An 18,063-nucleotide genomic window follows, 5' to 3' on the forward strand; every position below is an offset into this window, starting at 1 on the left:
AAATGAAACTGCTTCCAATATCCTTGGTGTTTTCACCTCAGATATGCAATTCATATATGTTCTACTAGGATGGGAATGTTCTACAGTAGATGGCAGAGTGTTAAAAGATGTCATTACACGCAGAAATGGGTTAAAGATCCCACAAGGTATGATTTGTATTATGTTCATGAAATTTTAATAATGATGTTGCTTATTTCCATATTAGTAATGTTGTTAAGCGTTCTAACTGGTAATTACTATTTGTGTGATGTTGGATATACAAATGAGAAAGAGTTCTTAGTACCTTATAGAGGTCAATGATACCATCTTAGTAATTGGAGGGTAGGACTCCAACTAGCGACCCTACAATAATAGTTTAATATGAAACACTTTCAAGTAAAAAATTATATCGAAAGATGTTTTGGTATATTGAAAGCTAGATAGAAAATTTTGAGGGAGAAGTCATTTTATTCAATTAAGACACAATGTAAAATCATTTCTACTTGTTGCCTTCTCTATAATTTTATTAGGCCTGAGATGATTTTTGACCCTATTGAAAGGGATGTTGTCGAAGGAAGAATTTCCTAACCAAATGAATCTAAACATCAAGATTTGATTATGCATTTTGAGCCATCTAATTATTGGACTCAGTTTAGAGATAATTTAGCAAATGATATGTTCACCAATTAGTTGCAATGTTAGGGATAATAACATTATAGATATGTTTTGTATTTTATTATTTGTTTACCCAATGGTTTTTATGTTATGTATCATACGGTTGAGTGTAGAATTTGCTTTATATCAATATTGAATATATGTTTACAATATATTAAGGCATTCTTGATTGTCTAATGAATATTACAATTTGGACTACACACTTCTTTGCTTTTTTTCCATGTGTATTCGTTTATTTCATTCCCTTGATTGTTTTTATTTACATTATTTATTGTTTCATAATGTCTGACCATGTGATTAGGAATTGAAATGTTTTCATTGTGTGTCAATCCATCGCAATCCATTCAAGGCGTATCTAGAAGACGATTGGATGGTTTGGGCATTGGTAACTATTCATGGACTCGAGATAAGGATTCACATCTGGTTCAATGCTTACATTCTTTGGCCGAAGATCTTAGATGGAAAGCAGATAATGAAACATTCGTGTTAGATATCTAGGTTATATTGAATGAATACTGGAGTAAATCATTCCTACTTCACAACTTAAAGCTATACCCTAATTCAAATCTAGGGTTAAGCTACTTAAGAGACAATATCACGTAATTTGTGATATGAAAAATTCTAGTGGATTTGAGTGTAATGATCAAGAAAAATATATCACGGTTGAGAAAATAATATTTGATGAATAGGTTTGGGTAGTTTTTTTATATTATATTATGATTTATCTTTCTTTTTTATCTTTTTTTCGATGGATTTTATTTGATTCGTCTTTGTTTAAACTTTTGCCAGTCACACCGACATGCTAAAAGGTTACAAATAAACCTTTCTTATTTTTTTATAATTTTAAAGTGATATTCGAATATGAAGAGCAACTAGTCAACGAGTCGAAACAGTAGCTGATGCGATTGAATCATTAAATGCTAGTGGAGATGCTTACTTCTCTCATGAGTTTGAAGGAAATGCAAAGAGAGGAGACAATGAAGATGAAATTGGTTTTGCTGCTCCAACCAATGTTAAGTTGATGTTGTTAGGTAAAACATGTGCTAGGAGCAATGATGGACCAATTGTTGAGTTGGTGCATTAGATTGGCCATATTGGTGCTTCATATGATCAGGTTATGAATGTTATAAAGGGTATTTTAACTTACTTCCAAATAGAAGTCAAGAATACAGATAGAAGAAAGGCATTTTTCAATGAAATTATGCAACTCAACAAATTCACACCTGATGAAATATTCACTATTGGTGAGAAAATGTTGAAAGAAAATCACAAAGTTAAGTTTTTTTTTTATGATGCTGGTTGTATTTAGAAGTAATTACATTAGGAAACAGTTAAACGAGTGTATTACATATCACCCATCATTTGACTTTCTCTTCCTAAAAGTATATAGATCCTCCTGGACACATGTAGATCACACTATATTTTATATACAAATTCAGTGTATAATTTTGGAAACCTATTTATTTAATTAAGGCATGATGGGGAAGGTTGTAAATATGCAAATTTTGCTTTGTACTTGTGTGCATCTAATACATATTTGATTTTCTATGAATTACAGTTTTAAATTTAAATTATGAACAACGTAATTCTTCAATATTTTGTTACACATCCGAATTTATAACCAATAACATTGGTGTATAAAAATACTTTTTTCAAATAATTGTACTCATTGTATGTCAATTCATAAAAGCTACCAATTGATACAAAAAATATATATACCATTTATATTAAACTAATACCTCAATTGAAAATTAAAAATTATTCAATCAACATGGCATGTTAAAAAAATTATAATCAATGTAATGCATATATTTACACCAAACCAACATTTTTCAACCTCAAGGTGTAGTGAATGATAATACATAATCTGACCACTCTTTACAGACTTCATCAAGTTCGTCTTTCGTGAAGCTTCCTTTAATCTCTCATTATAAAAAATAAATCAAAAGTACAAGTTAATAAACGATCACAAAGTTTAGCTTTTTTTATTGAAAGTATGGAATTAAGACTAACCCTGAATGGAATGATCATAAAATCATATAAAACTATCTCCTTCATAAAACGAATGACATAATATCCATATTCAGTAACTCCTGATTGATGAGGTACGTGAAAAATAAATTTTGTGGGTTTATGAAATATTTATCCAAACAAACTCAGCATAAAATGATACATTTCACATTTACCAATAATGACACCCAATTTATCTTTGTTTTTTTATCAACTATAGACATTCTCCTAAATTGAACAAAAAAAATAGTTAATAAAAAATAAAAGTAATTATGAAGAAACACAAGATAATCTAATAACATGTAATACCTCTTTATTAAATTTTGAATATTAGGGTTAGGCATCGCTGTTGGTTGAGCGAAATTAAATAAGTATGTCGTAAAAAAATTGGTATCAATTATAATAAGCTGCCAATAATGCCTGCAAAATAATAGCCCTCATGCCACAAAGATTAGGCATCATCTTAGATGACATCAAGGTTGGAATAATTAGTTTTACGAATATAACTTACGTAGCATTATACGACACCAAAAAATAATCAACCCATTTTTGCATGCATTGACCCACATGACGACCATAAAAAATGACAGTGGCATTCATGTCACCAATCATATTTGGGTCAACGAATTTGAATCTATGGTTCATTTACCTCACTTTGATCTCTTTATATAGGAAATTGTATGAAAACAATCAACAGTACCAATTAGTAATAGACCCTAATATAGATTAATAAATATTAACTTTGAATATTTAAATTTATAAGCTAACATCGTATAGGCAACACTATCAAAAGTTGATATTTCATCTAAGGTACAAAATGCCTTAATCTCAAGCCCCCAAATGTAAGAAATTGATGGATGATCAAATAACCAATCCCCGGACTCAACAATAATGATGTATCTTTCGGATATACGATTAAGTGCATAATTAGATAATGCATCAATGGTAGCCTCAACAAAGGCCATCTTCCAAGTCATAACATCCTGTTAAAATATATAATAAAATATAAGTATTAAAACCAAATCAATAAATATAAAACACAAATAAATATTAAGTGAATAAATAAAATAAAAATAATAAGTGATACTGGAGTTTGTTTTTGCTTACAAACATGATTCGCGGAAGCTTGTCCCTATTGGATGTCGGTAATCGACTACCCTTTAGGCATGTTAGGTTGTATTGCTACTAATATCACCTCCAAAGCTATGAGTCATTGCTATTGATCATTCAAAAGTTGCTCTTGCTCATCAAGTCTTTGTTGTTGTTGCTAAATATTACTTCATATTCTGCATTCTTCATTGGAGAGGGTTTAGGTTGATTATTTAAGAACTTTGATGACAATAAAAATCTACCAACCTCACGAACTCGATCATGTATTTCTTTCGATCCTAATACTAAAGATAAGGGATTTTCACTATAACCAGTTGGCAGCTCACCGAATTCCAGTTTAGTAGCAAAATCATCCTAAAAGACAATAATAAAATGCTACATAACAACAAAGTTATACAAGTATAAAGTCATGCATAGAAGCACAACGCCAATCATACATGATAAATTGATTCGTTATATATATAATTTTTTTAGCCATTTCTTCGATTGCTTCATCTGCAAACAATCCATCATTCCACATATGTCATTGTTTCCACACATCCTATCTAATAACTTTGGTGCCAAAGCTAGATGATTCCTAATAAATTAACGTTATATAAGATTCAAAATCTATTAAACAAATGTTCATAAATATTTATATATGAGTATAAAAGAAGTGTGTGAATACTTACAAGATTATACTTGACATTTGAATAACCCTTTCTCAATATCCGATGTTGATATACTTGTTTGGCTCGAATGTTTTTTTTTTTGTTCTTTAATTTTTTGAAAAAAAAAAGATATGTCACATATTAAGATGTCGAATATATTATAGAAAATATTATAGACAATTAACATAATTGGTATGCATACCGAGACTTTTTTCAATAGTCGATCTCGAACAAAATGCAACCAAGCTTGATAACTGATAACATCTGCATATGACAATAAAGGATCACCCAACAAATCACTATTACTAGCGAACAATAAAATATATTGGGTTGTCAATTTGCTTTTAAAGTCTTCAAATACTTTTAAAGTCTTCAAATACTTTCTCAGTCAATTACAACACAAGCTTTTTATATTTATTTGGGACATCAAACCATTCCAAATAAATTTAAAACAATAGTATGAACAATTACATTTCAATTAAATGATCATTTAACAAATTTAAGCCGATTGTTGAATAAACATACCATAATCGACTCATATATACAGTCTTTTTTATCATTAGGAACTCATTGCCAATTATAGTAAATAATAGAAATGCTACTATGTACAATTGCTCCAATGTGACTAGCCAACTTGGTAGCTCCATTAAACACAGGCTGCCCACTTTGATTGAAGTCGATATGAATTTTCATGCCAATCGCTTTAATTTGTTTACCATGTCCTTTGGCTTTTTTTTTTTCACTATGAGTGTGTCTTTTTCATGTTCAATAGCAAGAGACATGTTTTTCGGATTCCATAATACCTTCGTTTTGATCATAATTATACAAAATACATCAAAATATCTCTCCTAATTTCACACAGTAAAAAAACAACTAATAACTACTACAATTAGTAAACCAATATACATAAAACATCCTAAAACCAATAATATTTTACTGGTGTAAGCGATACTGTGATTCCTACCTTAAGTAAGAGTTCTGTGCAAGACAAATGATGAGTATAAAAATATCCACAAGTTTCACATAACCATTCAATAAACCACAATACTTTAACCAAACAGCAATCGAAACACCATGCATGTAATGAAGAGAGGTTAGGTGACAAAGGTGATGGAATATGAAGAAAAACAAAAAAATGTATATATATAGTAAGGAAAGAAAAAAATACTTATATTGAAGAATATAAATAATAAAAAATAGATATAAGATGCACATACCGATAAAAAAAAAGTGCGACAGCATTAAGTTGTTACAGTCAGTGATGATGATAGAGAGGAAGAAACTAATAGGCAAACTAAATGGGTTGATGGTTTAGAGGTTGGTTGCAATGCAACTTTTTATCGTTCATTGTATTAGCCGTTTGGTTTTTCATAGTTCAAGAACAGGGAATAAATCTTTAAAAATGATCAATTAAAGCATTTTTCTAAAAAAAAAAATTCTTAACTAATCTTTTATATTATTAAAAAGGGTTATTTAAGGTATTTTTTGGATAGAAACAACTAAAATAATTTTTTTGATAGAAACAACTTTAAATAATACTTGTCAATTTTTTATACGAGATTAATTAAGGTGTTTTTTGCTAGAAAATATCTCAAATAATACTTTACAAAAAATTCACAAGTACTATTTAAGGGGCTTTCTTGCCAAAAACACTTTAAATAATCTCATAGAAATTTTTGTAAATGATTATTTAAAGTGTTTTTAAGTAAAAAATACCTTAAATAATCTTCGTAAAAAATTAGAGAATCATTATTTAAAGCATCTTCTACCTAAAAAAGCTTTAAATGATCCATTAAAAATATTGAGAATAATTATTTAAGGTATTTTTGGCCAGAAAACACCTTGAATAATCCCATTCAATTTTTTTAGGAGATTATTTAAAGCGTTTTATAGCCAAAAATGCTTTTAATAATCCTTTAAAAAATTTTAAAAAATTATTCAAGATATTTTCTGGTAAAAAATGCATTAAATAATCTTATAAAAAAATTTGTATAGGGATTACTTAATGCATTTTTGTCAGAAAATACCTTATATAATCACATTTAATTTTTTTAAGAGATTATTTAAGGTATTTTCTATCTAAAAATGTCCTAAATAATCTTTTATAAAAATTGGTATAGGGATTATTTAAAGCTTTTTTAGTCAAAAAATGTCTTAAATAATCTTATTCAATTTTTTAATGAATTATTTAAGGTATTTTTTAGCCAAAAACGCTTTCAATAATCTTTTAAAATAATTGTATGGGGATTATTTTAGGAGCTTTTAATCAGAAAATGCCTTAAATAATTTCATTCAAATTTTTAAGGGATTATTTAAGACATTTTCAAGTCAAAAATGCCTTAAATAATCATTTACAAAAAATTATATTGGAATTATTTAAGCCATTTTTAGTCAGAAAATACTTTAAATAATCTCATTTAATTTTTTTAAGGGATTATTTAAAGTGTTTTCTATCCAAATATGCTTTCAATAATCCTTTAACAAAAATTTACAGGAATTATGTAAGGTTTTTTTGCAAGAAAATACCATGAATAATCCTATTTAATTTTTTTAGAGGATTATTTAGGACATTTTTTGGCAAAAAATGCTTTACATAATCGTTTAAAAAAAATTTTACATTAATTATTTAAGGTGTTTTTTGTCAGAAAATACATTGAATAATTCCATTTAAATTTTTTTGTGGATTATTTAAGGCATTTTCAACCCAAAAATGCCTTAAATAATCATTGTACAAATTGTACAAGGATTATTTAATTCATTTTTTACCAAAAAATACCTTGAATAATCCCATTCAATTTTTTGAAGGGATTATTCAAGGCATTTTCTGGCAAAAAAACCTTAAATAATCCTTTAAAAAATTTTGTACGAAGATTATTTAAGTCATTTTTGATTAAAAAATACCTTAAATAATCTCATTCGATATCCGAAATTATTACCAAAAAATACCTTTAATAATTCCCATAAAAAAATTTTTAAAGGATTATTCAAGGTATTTTTGGCCAAAAAACGTCTTAAATAATCCCTATAAAAATTAAATTGGATTATTTAAGGCATTCTTAAGCCAAAAACACCTTAAATAATCCAATAAAAAAAATTCAACAATGGTTAAGATATTCTGGCTAGAGAACGCCTTTAAAAATTTTTTAAAAAATTGAAAAGGTTTATGTAAGGCATTTTTAGTCAAAAAAATGCCTTAAATAATTCAATTATATTTTATAATCCAATTATATCAATTTCTCTTACCCAAAAAAATATTGAAACGCCTCAATTGTTTATATTTTATAAATAAAAAATCAATCAAATAAAATATTTTTCTTATTTTGCTACAAAGGCATAATTTATCATTTGGTTACTAGAATTTTTCATAAAATCTAATGAAAAGTTGGCATCATATATATATCAAAGAGATTATGGTAATTATTCAAAGATTACTATATGTGGATTCCCTTTAATCAAACGAGTGAATATGAAGATATGATAACCTGAAAATAGAAGAAAACCCCAGATATCGCACTTCTTCGGAGGTCATACTTTTTTTCAAAATCTACAATTTCGCGAACAAAATGCCCCTTAAGTGTACACTATTGAGGTTGCAAAGCAACTTTATATCTTCTATCTTGTTATCATTTAGTTTCTAACAACAAAGTGACTAGAGTTTTAATAACAACATTTTTTTTATCAAAGAGAAAAACAAATAAATTGAAAAGACTGAACCAAATCAAGTTCTACAACGAAAGAAAATATTTGTTCACTTTTCATGAATAGTTTTTCATCAAATTATTCATTAAACTAGAAAACAAACAAAAAAGTTATGAAAATATCAATTATCGACTAGTCTAATGCAATAATTTCATCTTCGAAATTTTCATCTTTCTTAAGTTATTTGCACATAATGATTCCAATGAACTCAAGACATCTAAAACTTACAATATAAAAATTTTCACTTAAGTTAATTAACTAAGCATGCCCAAATATATTTTTAAAACAATAATAAAGATTTAGATTCCAATATTCTAATTTTTAGTAGACCCATTTGATTCAATTTTCAACTTTTTTTTTTTTTTGCATGTCACAAGACTAATATAATATCCTATGTTCCAGAACAACTAATAAGCCATGATATAAATAGAATTTTAAACCAATTAATCATACTAAGATTCATATATTTAAGTTTGTAAATACACCATTTTGTTTGAGGTCTTTAATATTATAGGGTTTCAAATTGCATTTTGATATTAGGTGTAGACACTCCAATCTATATGAGGTTCTGTTTGAGTTAATTTTGTTAATAAAAAAAATAAAAAATAGGTAGTTGAGTTTGTGAGAAATTATTGGAAATGGTTTGTAAAATTTGAGTTGGGTTTAATGTTGAAATTTAAAAAAAATTGAGATTCCTTTCTGGATTAGAGTTCTCAGATTTAGAACCCTATAAATACATGCCCACATAGATCACACAAACACACAAAAAAAAATTAGGGAAAGACGTAGAAATAAAAAAAAAAGTAGTCAAGAAAATTTTAGATTTTTTTGGGTTTAATTTTTTTTTTTTTGAAAACAATTTGAAAAATTCCCTGACTCCATCCAATCTTTGTCTCAAGCCAAGCCAAGCAAAGCCACTTTTTAAGCCATTTTGACTTTTTTTCTTGCAGTCGAGCTTCGCTGTAGCCATTAGAGTTGAATCGCCCCCTGTTTTGGTTTTTCTTTTACTTTAGTTATTTATTTTTTTGAGTATTTTGCATGATTAAATTTTAAAAAAATAAAAATAAAAAAGGTAAAAAATACAATAAATTTTCAGAATAAATATTAATTATCCAATGATGAAATTTATAAAAATTTCAAATGATAAATTTCTATAAAATTCTTATGTGAGAAATTTTGTCTAAATTTATCCAAAATGGTGAAATAATTTAGATAAAGTTTTAATAATAATAATTAATATTTATTTTCAAAACAAAAAAAAAAGTAGAAAAAGACAAAATAAAAAATATTGATAAAAATTTTAGAATTAAGTAAAAATTACCCAAAAATAAGATTCTTAAAAATTTCAAATGATAAATTTCTAAAAAATCTCTATGTTAGAAATTTTCTCTAAATTTGTTCCAAATTGTGGAATAATTTAAATGAATTTCAATAAAAGTAATTGTATTGTTTTTCAAATTTGGTTGAAAATATTTGATAATTATCTAATGATGAGATTCTTAGAAATTTCTAATGGTAAATTCTTAAAAAATCTCTATGTAAGAAATTTCTTTAAATTTGTTCAAAATGGTGGAATAATTTAAATAAAATTTTAATAAAAAATAATTGTCATATTATTTTCTTTTTGAAGACAAAAAAATAAATAAAGAGAAAACATTTCTAAATTAACCAAAATGATGAAAAATTTAGAAATCCAACAAAATAAGAAAGAATTTCTAAATAGGCCTAAATGGTGAAAATTTTAAAAATTTCGAAAAAAAATATTTATAAATTGACCCAAATTATGGAAAACTTAAAAATCCAACAAAAAAAGAGAGAATTTATAAATAAGCTCAAATGGTGAAAAATTTAAAAATTAAAAAAAAATATTTTTAATTTGGCCCAAATAGCGAAATAATTAGATATATTTTCAACAAAAAAAATAATAAATAAATCTTTTTTCGACGATGGAGTTCTTTCAAGGAAACAAATGGGATTCTTGAATACTTTTGAAGTGAGAAAATATTTTTAAGAATTATACCAAATTGATGAAAGAATCTTATAAATTATTTTCAATATTTCAACATAAAAATATGAAATCATTAGACTCAAGACCTACAGATAAATTTAAAACAATATGGTACCATCTTTCATATGGACATGTGAGAGTGCTATAACCTTCCTCACATGTAACCGAACTTTTGAACCCTATTCTAGTTAGTATACCCAAACTTATTCTTTTAGAGACCCTTAGTAAAGCTTAAGAGCTCTTTAAGAGGATAGATTCCTTACGTGGTCAATCACACCTAGTAAAAAAATTGGTGGCAACTCCATCCATGTTGTTAAGTCCAGCTATAGATTTGTGGATCTATATGTTATGATAGTTTGGCGATTCCACTGAGGAAGCTAGAGAGTCAAGCCATAAACTTTTAAACTTATCCTATTCTTTGGTCTAATTGTTTTAAATTGTAATGATTTGTGTTTTAACTGCTTACTAACATTTTTGTCTTTTGTTGTCTTTTATTTTTGGGCATGAAACCTATATGTTCTGTCACACACACTATCACATTCATTTACATTACATGAGCTCTACATTCCGGCTCCGTCTTTTTTAGGAAGGGGTAAAACACCTATACTGTCGTGAGATGATAATTTCTGCGATGGCTAGCGAAATACTCCTACTCAAATTGAATTCTTTCTGTTGGTAACCTGTGATGGGTGAAGATTGGATTGCCTTATTAGTTTGTGATAAACAATGATGTAAGAAATAATTTGAGAACCTTTAGTGGTCAAAGTCACCTAACCCTGCATATAATCAACACCTAAAAAGATCAACTTTAGGATAGAGCCCTTCCTACCCAGTGATAGATGTAACCCGAAGTTAGGACACAAGAAAGAACAATTTGTGATCTAACCATTTTATTTGTTTGACTTTGTGCATTTACATTATCATGTCATGCATTATTTTCATGGTCATATGTAACATTATACATATGCATCATTTTCATATTAGATTTCATCCATGAAAATTTACGTTCCATTCATGTATCAACATACTAAACATAAAGCATAGCATCTTATTTCTGATCATAATTGTGGTATCAAGGTTCAAGAATAGCTCCATCAACTAAGAATCTCACACAATCAACTCACCAGTACAACACAAGAGCTCAAGCCAGACAAATGAAATAAGAAAATTTCAATTGTCTCGAGAGGATAGAGAAAGCTCAAGAAAAGCTACAAGGGGAGTTGAATAGGATTTTGGAGGCTTTGAACAAATTAAACAAGGTGAAAGGTATAGAAAAAAGTACTAGCTAACAAAACCATCCATCACAAGAGGTGGATAACTCATTGTACCATCATGATTTTGGGCCACATCAAGCCCAACCAGCACAAGATCTACTACCACAGTAGTTTACTTATCTTGTAAGGTACACATACCTTAGAATGCCATTAACTTCAAACCCTAGATAATATCATAGTTATAAAAATTTTATCTTTACAAAAAAGGCAATAGAACCAGTTTAGGTCCTTGATTTGGACAATCCAAAAGAGAATGAAAAGTTAAAATAAAAAAGGGGCAAGTTACTGAGAGACCCAAAAGCTTACCAGAAGATTAGTATGCTGGAAGAGAGACTGAAAGCGGTGAAAAGAATTGGTCTTTATGATTCTGTGGATACTGCTAGGCTTTGTTTAATCTCATATGTGGTTATTCCTCTAAAATTCAAGGTGACAGTTCGAGAAGTATGATGATACAAAGTGTCCGAAAACCCACCTTACCATGTATTATAGAAAAATGGCAGCCTATGCTAATAGTGAAAAACTGTTAATGCATGTGTTCCAAGACAGCTTTATAGACTTTGCTGCTAGATGGTATATCTAGTTGGATAGCACCCTCATTCGTTCTTGGAGTGATATAACCTATTACTTCATTAATTAGTATCAGCATATTATAGACTTGGCCTTTAATTGCTTATTTTTAGAGTACATGAAAAAAAAGTGACTAAATCTTTCAAGGAATATGCCCAGAGGTTGAGGTTGAGGAATATGCATCATTTTCATATTAGATTTCATCCATGAAAATCTATATTCCATTCATGCATCAACATACTAAACATAAAGCATAGCATCTTATTTCTGATCATAATTATGGTATCAAGGTTCAAGAATAGCTCCATCCATTAAGAATCCCACACAATCAACTCACCAGTATAACACAAAAGCTCGAGTCAGACAAATAGAATAAGAAAATTTCAATCATCTCTAGAGGATAGAGAAAGCTCAAGAAAAGCTAGAAGGGGAGTTGAATAGGATTTTGAAGGCTTTGAACAAATTAAACAATGGGAAAGGTATAGAAGAAAATACTAGCCAACAAAACCATCTATCACAAGAGGTGGATAACCCATTGTACCCTCCTAATTTTGGGTCACATCAAGCCCAACCAGCACAAGATCCACTACCACAATAGTTTACTTATCTTGTAGGGTACACATACCTTGGAATGCCATTAACTTCAAACCTTAGATAATATCAGAGTTATGAAAATTTTATCTTTATAAAAAAGGTAATAGAACCAGTTTAAGTCCTTGATTTGGACAATCCAAAGAAGAGCTAAAAGTTAAAATAAAAAAGGGGCAAGTCATTGAGGGACTCAAAAGCTTACCAGAAGATTAGTATGCTGAAAAAGAGGCTGCGAGCAGTGGAAGAAATTGGTCTTTATGGTTCTGTAGATGATGTTGGCTTTGTTTAATCTCAGATGTAGTTATTCCTCTGAAATTCAAGGTGTCAAAGTTCGAGAAGTATGATGGTACAAAGTTTCAGAAAACCCACCTTACCATGTATTATAGAAAATGCCAGCTTATGCTAATAGTGAAAAACTATTAATGCATATGTTCCAAAACAGCTTTACAGGTTTTACTGCTAGATGGTATGTCTAGTTGGACAGGACCCTCATTCGTTCTTAGAGTGATATGGCGCATGACTTCATTAATCAATATCAATATATTATAGACTCGACCTCTAATTATTTATCTTTACAAAATATGAAAAAGAAGGCGTCTAAATTTTTCAAAGAATATACCCAGAGGTTGAGAGACATAGCTTCTTAAGTGCAACCTCTTTTGACTGAAAAAAAGACCATAGTGTTATTTGTTAGCACTTTAAAATCTTTCTGTTATGAAAAAATGATAGAGAATGTCATAAAAAATTTCATCAACATGGTGACCTCAGGCGAAATTATTGAAAATATCATTAAAACTGGCAGGTTGAAAGGAGAAAAAACCAAGAAGGTGTCAGAAAATAAAAAGATCGAAGCTCAAGCTTTGAGCTTTGACAGACAGTTCAGGGGATATCGATCCTATCCACCATAAGGTTACTTTTCATACTATCCTGCTGTGAATAATACCTCATCCAACCTAAACCAGCCCATACCACAACCATCTTACTCATCTATATACTAGCCTATTTTTAGCCCACAAGCTCTCACATACAACCTTAACATTCAACCTCTTAAATTCGTCTTGTTAACCCAGCAGATGGTTCATGAGAGCAACAAACTACTTGAAAAAAGTTTGTATTTGATCCAATCCCCATTACTTATATGAAGTTATACCGAGAGCTCTATAATAGCCACTTGATTTCCCCCAATCATGTGGAGCCACTCAAATCACTCTATCCCAAGTGGTATAATCTTACAGCTCATTGTGACTACCATTATGAATTTGCTGGCCATTCCACTAAAAAATGTATTGTTCTAAACCATACGGTGCAATGATTGATCAAAGATAAAATGATAAGTTTTGATAAAAAAAGAGCAACAACACCTGATGTTAGTAGCAATCCATTACCTAATCACAATGTTAATACTCTGAGTGAGAATAAAAAACACGTTAATTTGAAAAGGCCTGAAGAGGTACAATGAATTAGGGGATCAAATGTTAAGAAAAATCCTTCACTTGATCGCATTGGAGCATAAATTTTGAAAAGAAAAAAGAGGTTAAAACTGGTTGAAAGTTACTTGTTATTTTAGGATTTTTTTAAAAATAATGTTAGGATTTTTTTTAGGCAATAGGATTTCATTTGTTATCATTTTAATGAAAACCAAGTTAATGCATTTCATTACATTTTTTTTATTCAACTACTGTTTTATGCTTTGTCACCTTTCATAACTTTTTATTCCCATTTTTAAATTTCAAACGATGAATGTTTGGACAAAGACAACAATAATTTTAGGATTTAATTTTAAAAAATCATTCATATTGATCTGAAGAGACTATTTAAATAGAAAATTTCAGCTATTAGCAGATATAGAATAGATATGTCTTGAAGATATACAAAGATCCATGATCTTATTTTTGTTTAATAGATGATCTTCAAAGAAAATATTCACATTTGAGATGAAAAATGGTCTTTTTTTTTTTTTTACCTTTTGAAAAATCATTCATTGCTACCCTTTTGAGCCTATTATGATTTCTTTTTCTAAAAAACCCTAACCAAAGATCACCCTCCACACTGAGGCAATGTTTTTGAAAATCACATATGATTTGGGGTAAAGTAAAGAGAATCCTTTTATGAAGAATGTGATGGATGAAAATGAAAAAAATAACGAGATGATGGGAAATGAGGCAAAATGCCAAAATCCATCAAATGATGAGAAATGATCATTTGGTTTTGAACTCTTTAAACACATATTTTAAGCCTATTTTATCCATTTTCTTTCATGACCCCTCATCATGACCTACGTTACAACCCTTAAAAATCCATTTTGATTAAACGTAAGTGCTCAAATTGAATGATCACATATTAGGCTAAGGCATGCTTACGATGGTGTAATAGAATGTGTTTTAGAAATTAATATGTGAAAGATAATACTAATGGATAGAAAAAAATGAGAAAAAAATGAAAAGGTGAAAAAATGAAAAAAAAATGAACAAATGAAAAAAGAAAAAAAAGAAAAACTCAAATTAAAAACACAAAAAGACGATTTGGATAGAAAAACATTTAAGCTGAAAGTTTGACGGACAACTCTAGTATATGGAGGATCAAGATATTTAAAGATCCTTCAAAGTTGGAGTAAAGTTTGATGAGCTCAAAATGATTTCAAAAGTCAATCGAATGAGTTTTTGAAAAAAAAATCCTGAATTAATGTTTAGAATTGTCTAAATATTCATTGTTTATATATACCATTCATCCCAAGAACATGCTTCCAACTTGTTTCTTTCCCCATTATTTTTGTACCAGACTTACTCTTCATTGATTACTTTTCCCTTAATTCACCTTGTGCTATTTTATTGTTGCATCCTCAAAATAAATTAAGGAAATGTATGATTGCATTGTATTTCTCACAATGTGAAATGATAATGAATAAATGAATATATGCTTAAAAGATTTTTGCATTCCTTTGAAAAGAAATTCAAGATGAGAAAGGGTAAAAAAACTTGAAAAGTTGATTTGAAAAGACACCTGGTGTGACCAAATAATGAATGTGGTTATGGATTGGTCCATATAATTTGTGAAAAGTGATCAAATGATAAGAATCAGTGGACAAAATTTATTTCGATATGGCTAGTGCTGAGAAGCCTGTCAATGGTGATCAAGTGATGAACATAATGTGGACCAAATGATAGAATTTATTCTGGAATGGTTAGTGCTGAGAAACCTGTGAATAGTGATCAAGTGATGAACATAATGTAAATCAATTGACAGAATTTATTCTAAGATTGATAATGTTAAGAAACCTATGAGTTACGATTAAATGATATGGGGCAATGGACTAAATTTGTTCTAAAATTGCTAGTGCTAAAAGGCATGTGAATTGTGGTCAAGTATTAATTGATGAAACTTGTTCTAAATGGTTAGTGCTGAAAAGTTGAAAAAGAAAGATGAGACATGGCGAAGTCTTCAGAACCATATTACCATAATTAATTAAAATTTCATAACATGAAAATTCGCATTACATGCATTACATTTGCATTATTGTTTAGAGAATATTTGAAACTTTGGTTTAGCTATGCATTTACATTGTGAATCATGGTTGAGAATATGACTGTGAGAATCTAGATTGTTGCATTTGCATCATTGATCATGACATTCATTATATAAAATTTTGACCTTGGTAAAAGCTTAAAAGTTATCTGGAAAAGAAATTTTGAATATTTTAATAAGGTTTTTTAAAATAATGAGAATTTTTAAAGATATCTTTAAAGAATCCTCAAATGAGAATCTTTGACTCTTAAATGAGAATCTTTGAGTTTTAAATGAGAATATTTAAAAAGTCCTTAAATGAGAATCTTTGAGTATTCAAATGAAAATCTTTGAGTTTCAAATGAGAATCTTTGAGAAGTGAAACCCTAAAGTTCATCGGATGTGAACCTTCAAATTAGAATGAAAAGTTTTAAACTTTTGGATGTGAATTTCCAAAATTCAAACGAAAAGCTTTAAACTTTTTGGATGTGAACCCCAAATTTATCAAATATGAATCTTTGAACTTGAATAAGAAGTTTTGAACTTTTGGATATGAATCTCCAAAATTCAAATGAAAATTTTTAAATGTTAGATGTGAGTCTTACAATTTACAAATACGAATCTTGAGATCTTACAAATTTGAATTCTTGTGAAACTAAAGTTTTGATAATCAAATTTCAGTGAATTATTGCGAAGCTAAAAGATTCTTACGAATCTGAACCTTTGAATTTCAAACTCAAACTATGAATCTTTAAGTTTCCATTATGAATTCCAGAAGACCTAATCTAACTCCTCTGGATATGATTGTCGAGGAGCTTTTATTTTTCTAAAGCTGTGGTGCATCTGTTTAAATGAGCATTTTATTTTTTTCAAAGTTGCGATGCCTCTATTTAAAGGAACATATTATTTTTCAAATTTGTGGTGCATCTATTTAAAGGAGCATATTATTTTTCAAAGTTGTGATGCCTCTATTTAGAGGAGCATTTTATTTTTCAAAGTTGTGGTGCCTCTATTTAGATGAGCCTTCTATTTTTCAAAGTTGTGATGCCTCTGTTTAGAGGAGTCTTTTATTTTCAAAAGTCATTGAACCTCTATTTAGAAGAGTTTTGTTTACTTTTTCAAAAATAAAAAATAAAAATATGTGTTGATTCCTTATTGGGTTGTCTACGTCTTTGCACAATTTTTGTTTCACAAAAAAAATGTAAAGAGGGATAACTGTAGACACCTCAATCTATTTGGGGTTTTACCTGAGTTAATTTTGTTAATAAAAAATAAAAAAATAGGTAGTTGAGTTTGTGTAAAATTGTTGAAACTAGTTTGTAAAATTGGAGTTGGTTTACTGTTGAAATTTAAAGAAAATTAGGATTCTTTTCTGGATTAGAGTTCTCAGATTCATAACCCTATAAATGCATGCCCACACAGATCACACAAACACACAAAAAAAATTGAAGAGGCAAAAATTTTAAAAAAAAAATAATCAAGAAAATTTTAGATTTTTTGGGGTTTTAAAAAAAAAAATTTTGAAAAAAATCTAGAAAATTATCAGATTTCGGTGATTTTTTTCAGTCTTTGTCTAAAATCGAGCCAAGCGAAACCACTTTTTAAACCATTCCGGCTTTTCTTTTTGCTGTCGAATCACGCTGTAGCCATTAGAGTCGAGCCACCTCATATTTTTGGTATTTTTTTAACTTTATTTATTTATTTATTTATTTTAAGTATTTTTGCATTATTAAATTTAAAAAAATAAAAACAAAAAATGTAAAAAATAAAATAAAATTTGAGAATAAATATTAATTATCCAATGATGAAATTCATAAAAATTTCAAATGATAAATTTTTATAAAATTCTTAGGGAAAAAATTTTGTCTAAATTTATCCCAAATGGTGGAATAATTTAGATAAAGTTGTAATAACAATAATTAATATTTATTTTCAAAAAAAAAAAAGTAGAAAAATAAAAAAATAAAAAATATTGATAAAAATTTTGGAATTAAGTAGA

General features: G+C 28.4%; 1 long non-coding RNA gene across 5 annotated transcripts in view; it reads right to left on the bottom strand.

Moving 5' to 3' along the window:
* Positions 1-3,388: 3,388 nt before the first annotated feature.
* The window catches only part of LOC111316898 (uncharacterized), a 29,501-nt gene continuing 14,826 nt past the window's right edge, over positions 3,389-18,063 (bottom strand). For 3 of the 5 annotated variants that reach the window (XR_002693433.2, XR_016333157.1, XR_016333154.1), the window contains 4 exons: positions 4,627-4,688; positions 4,446-4,529; positions 3,772-4,351; positions 3,389-3,647 (listed from right to left, as the gene is read on the bottom strand). This is a non-coding gene — a long non-coding RNA (uncharacterized LOC111316898). The remainder of the gene's footprint in view (positions 3,648-3,771; positions 4,352-4,445; positions 4,530-4,626; positions 4,689-18,063) is intronic. The other 2 variants (XR_016333155.1, XR_016333156.1) reach the window with 2 other exon arrangements.

Source organism: Durio zibethinus, chromosome 24, assembly GCF_047325235.1.
Source record: "Durio zibethinus cultivar Kanyao isolate XHJ-2024 chromosome 24, ASM4732523v1, whole genome shotgun sequence".
In the NCBI taxonomy this organism is placed as follows: domain Eukaryota; kingdom Viridiplantae; phylum Streptophyta; class Magnoliopsida; order Malvales; family Malvaceae; genus Durio; species Durio zibethinus.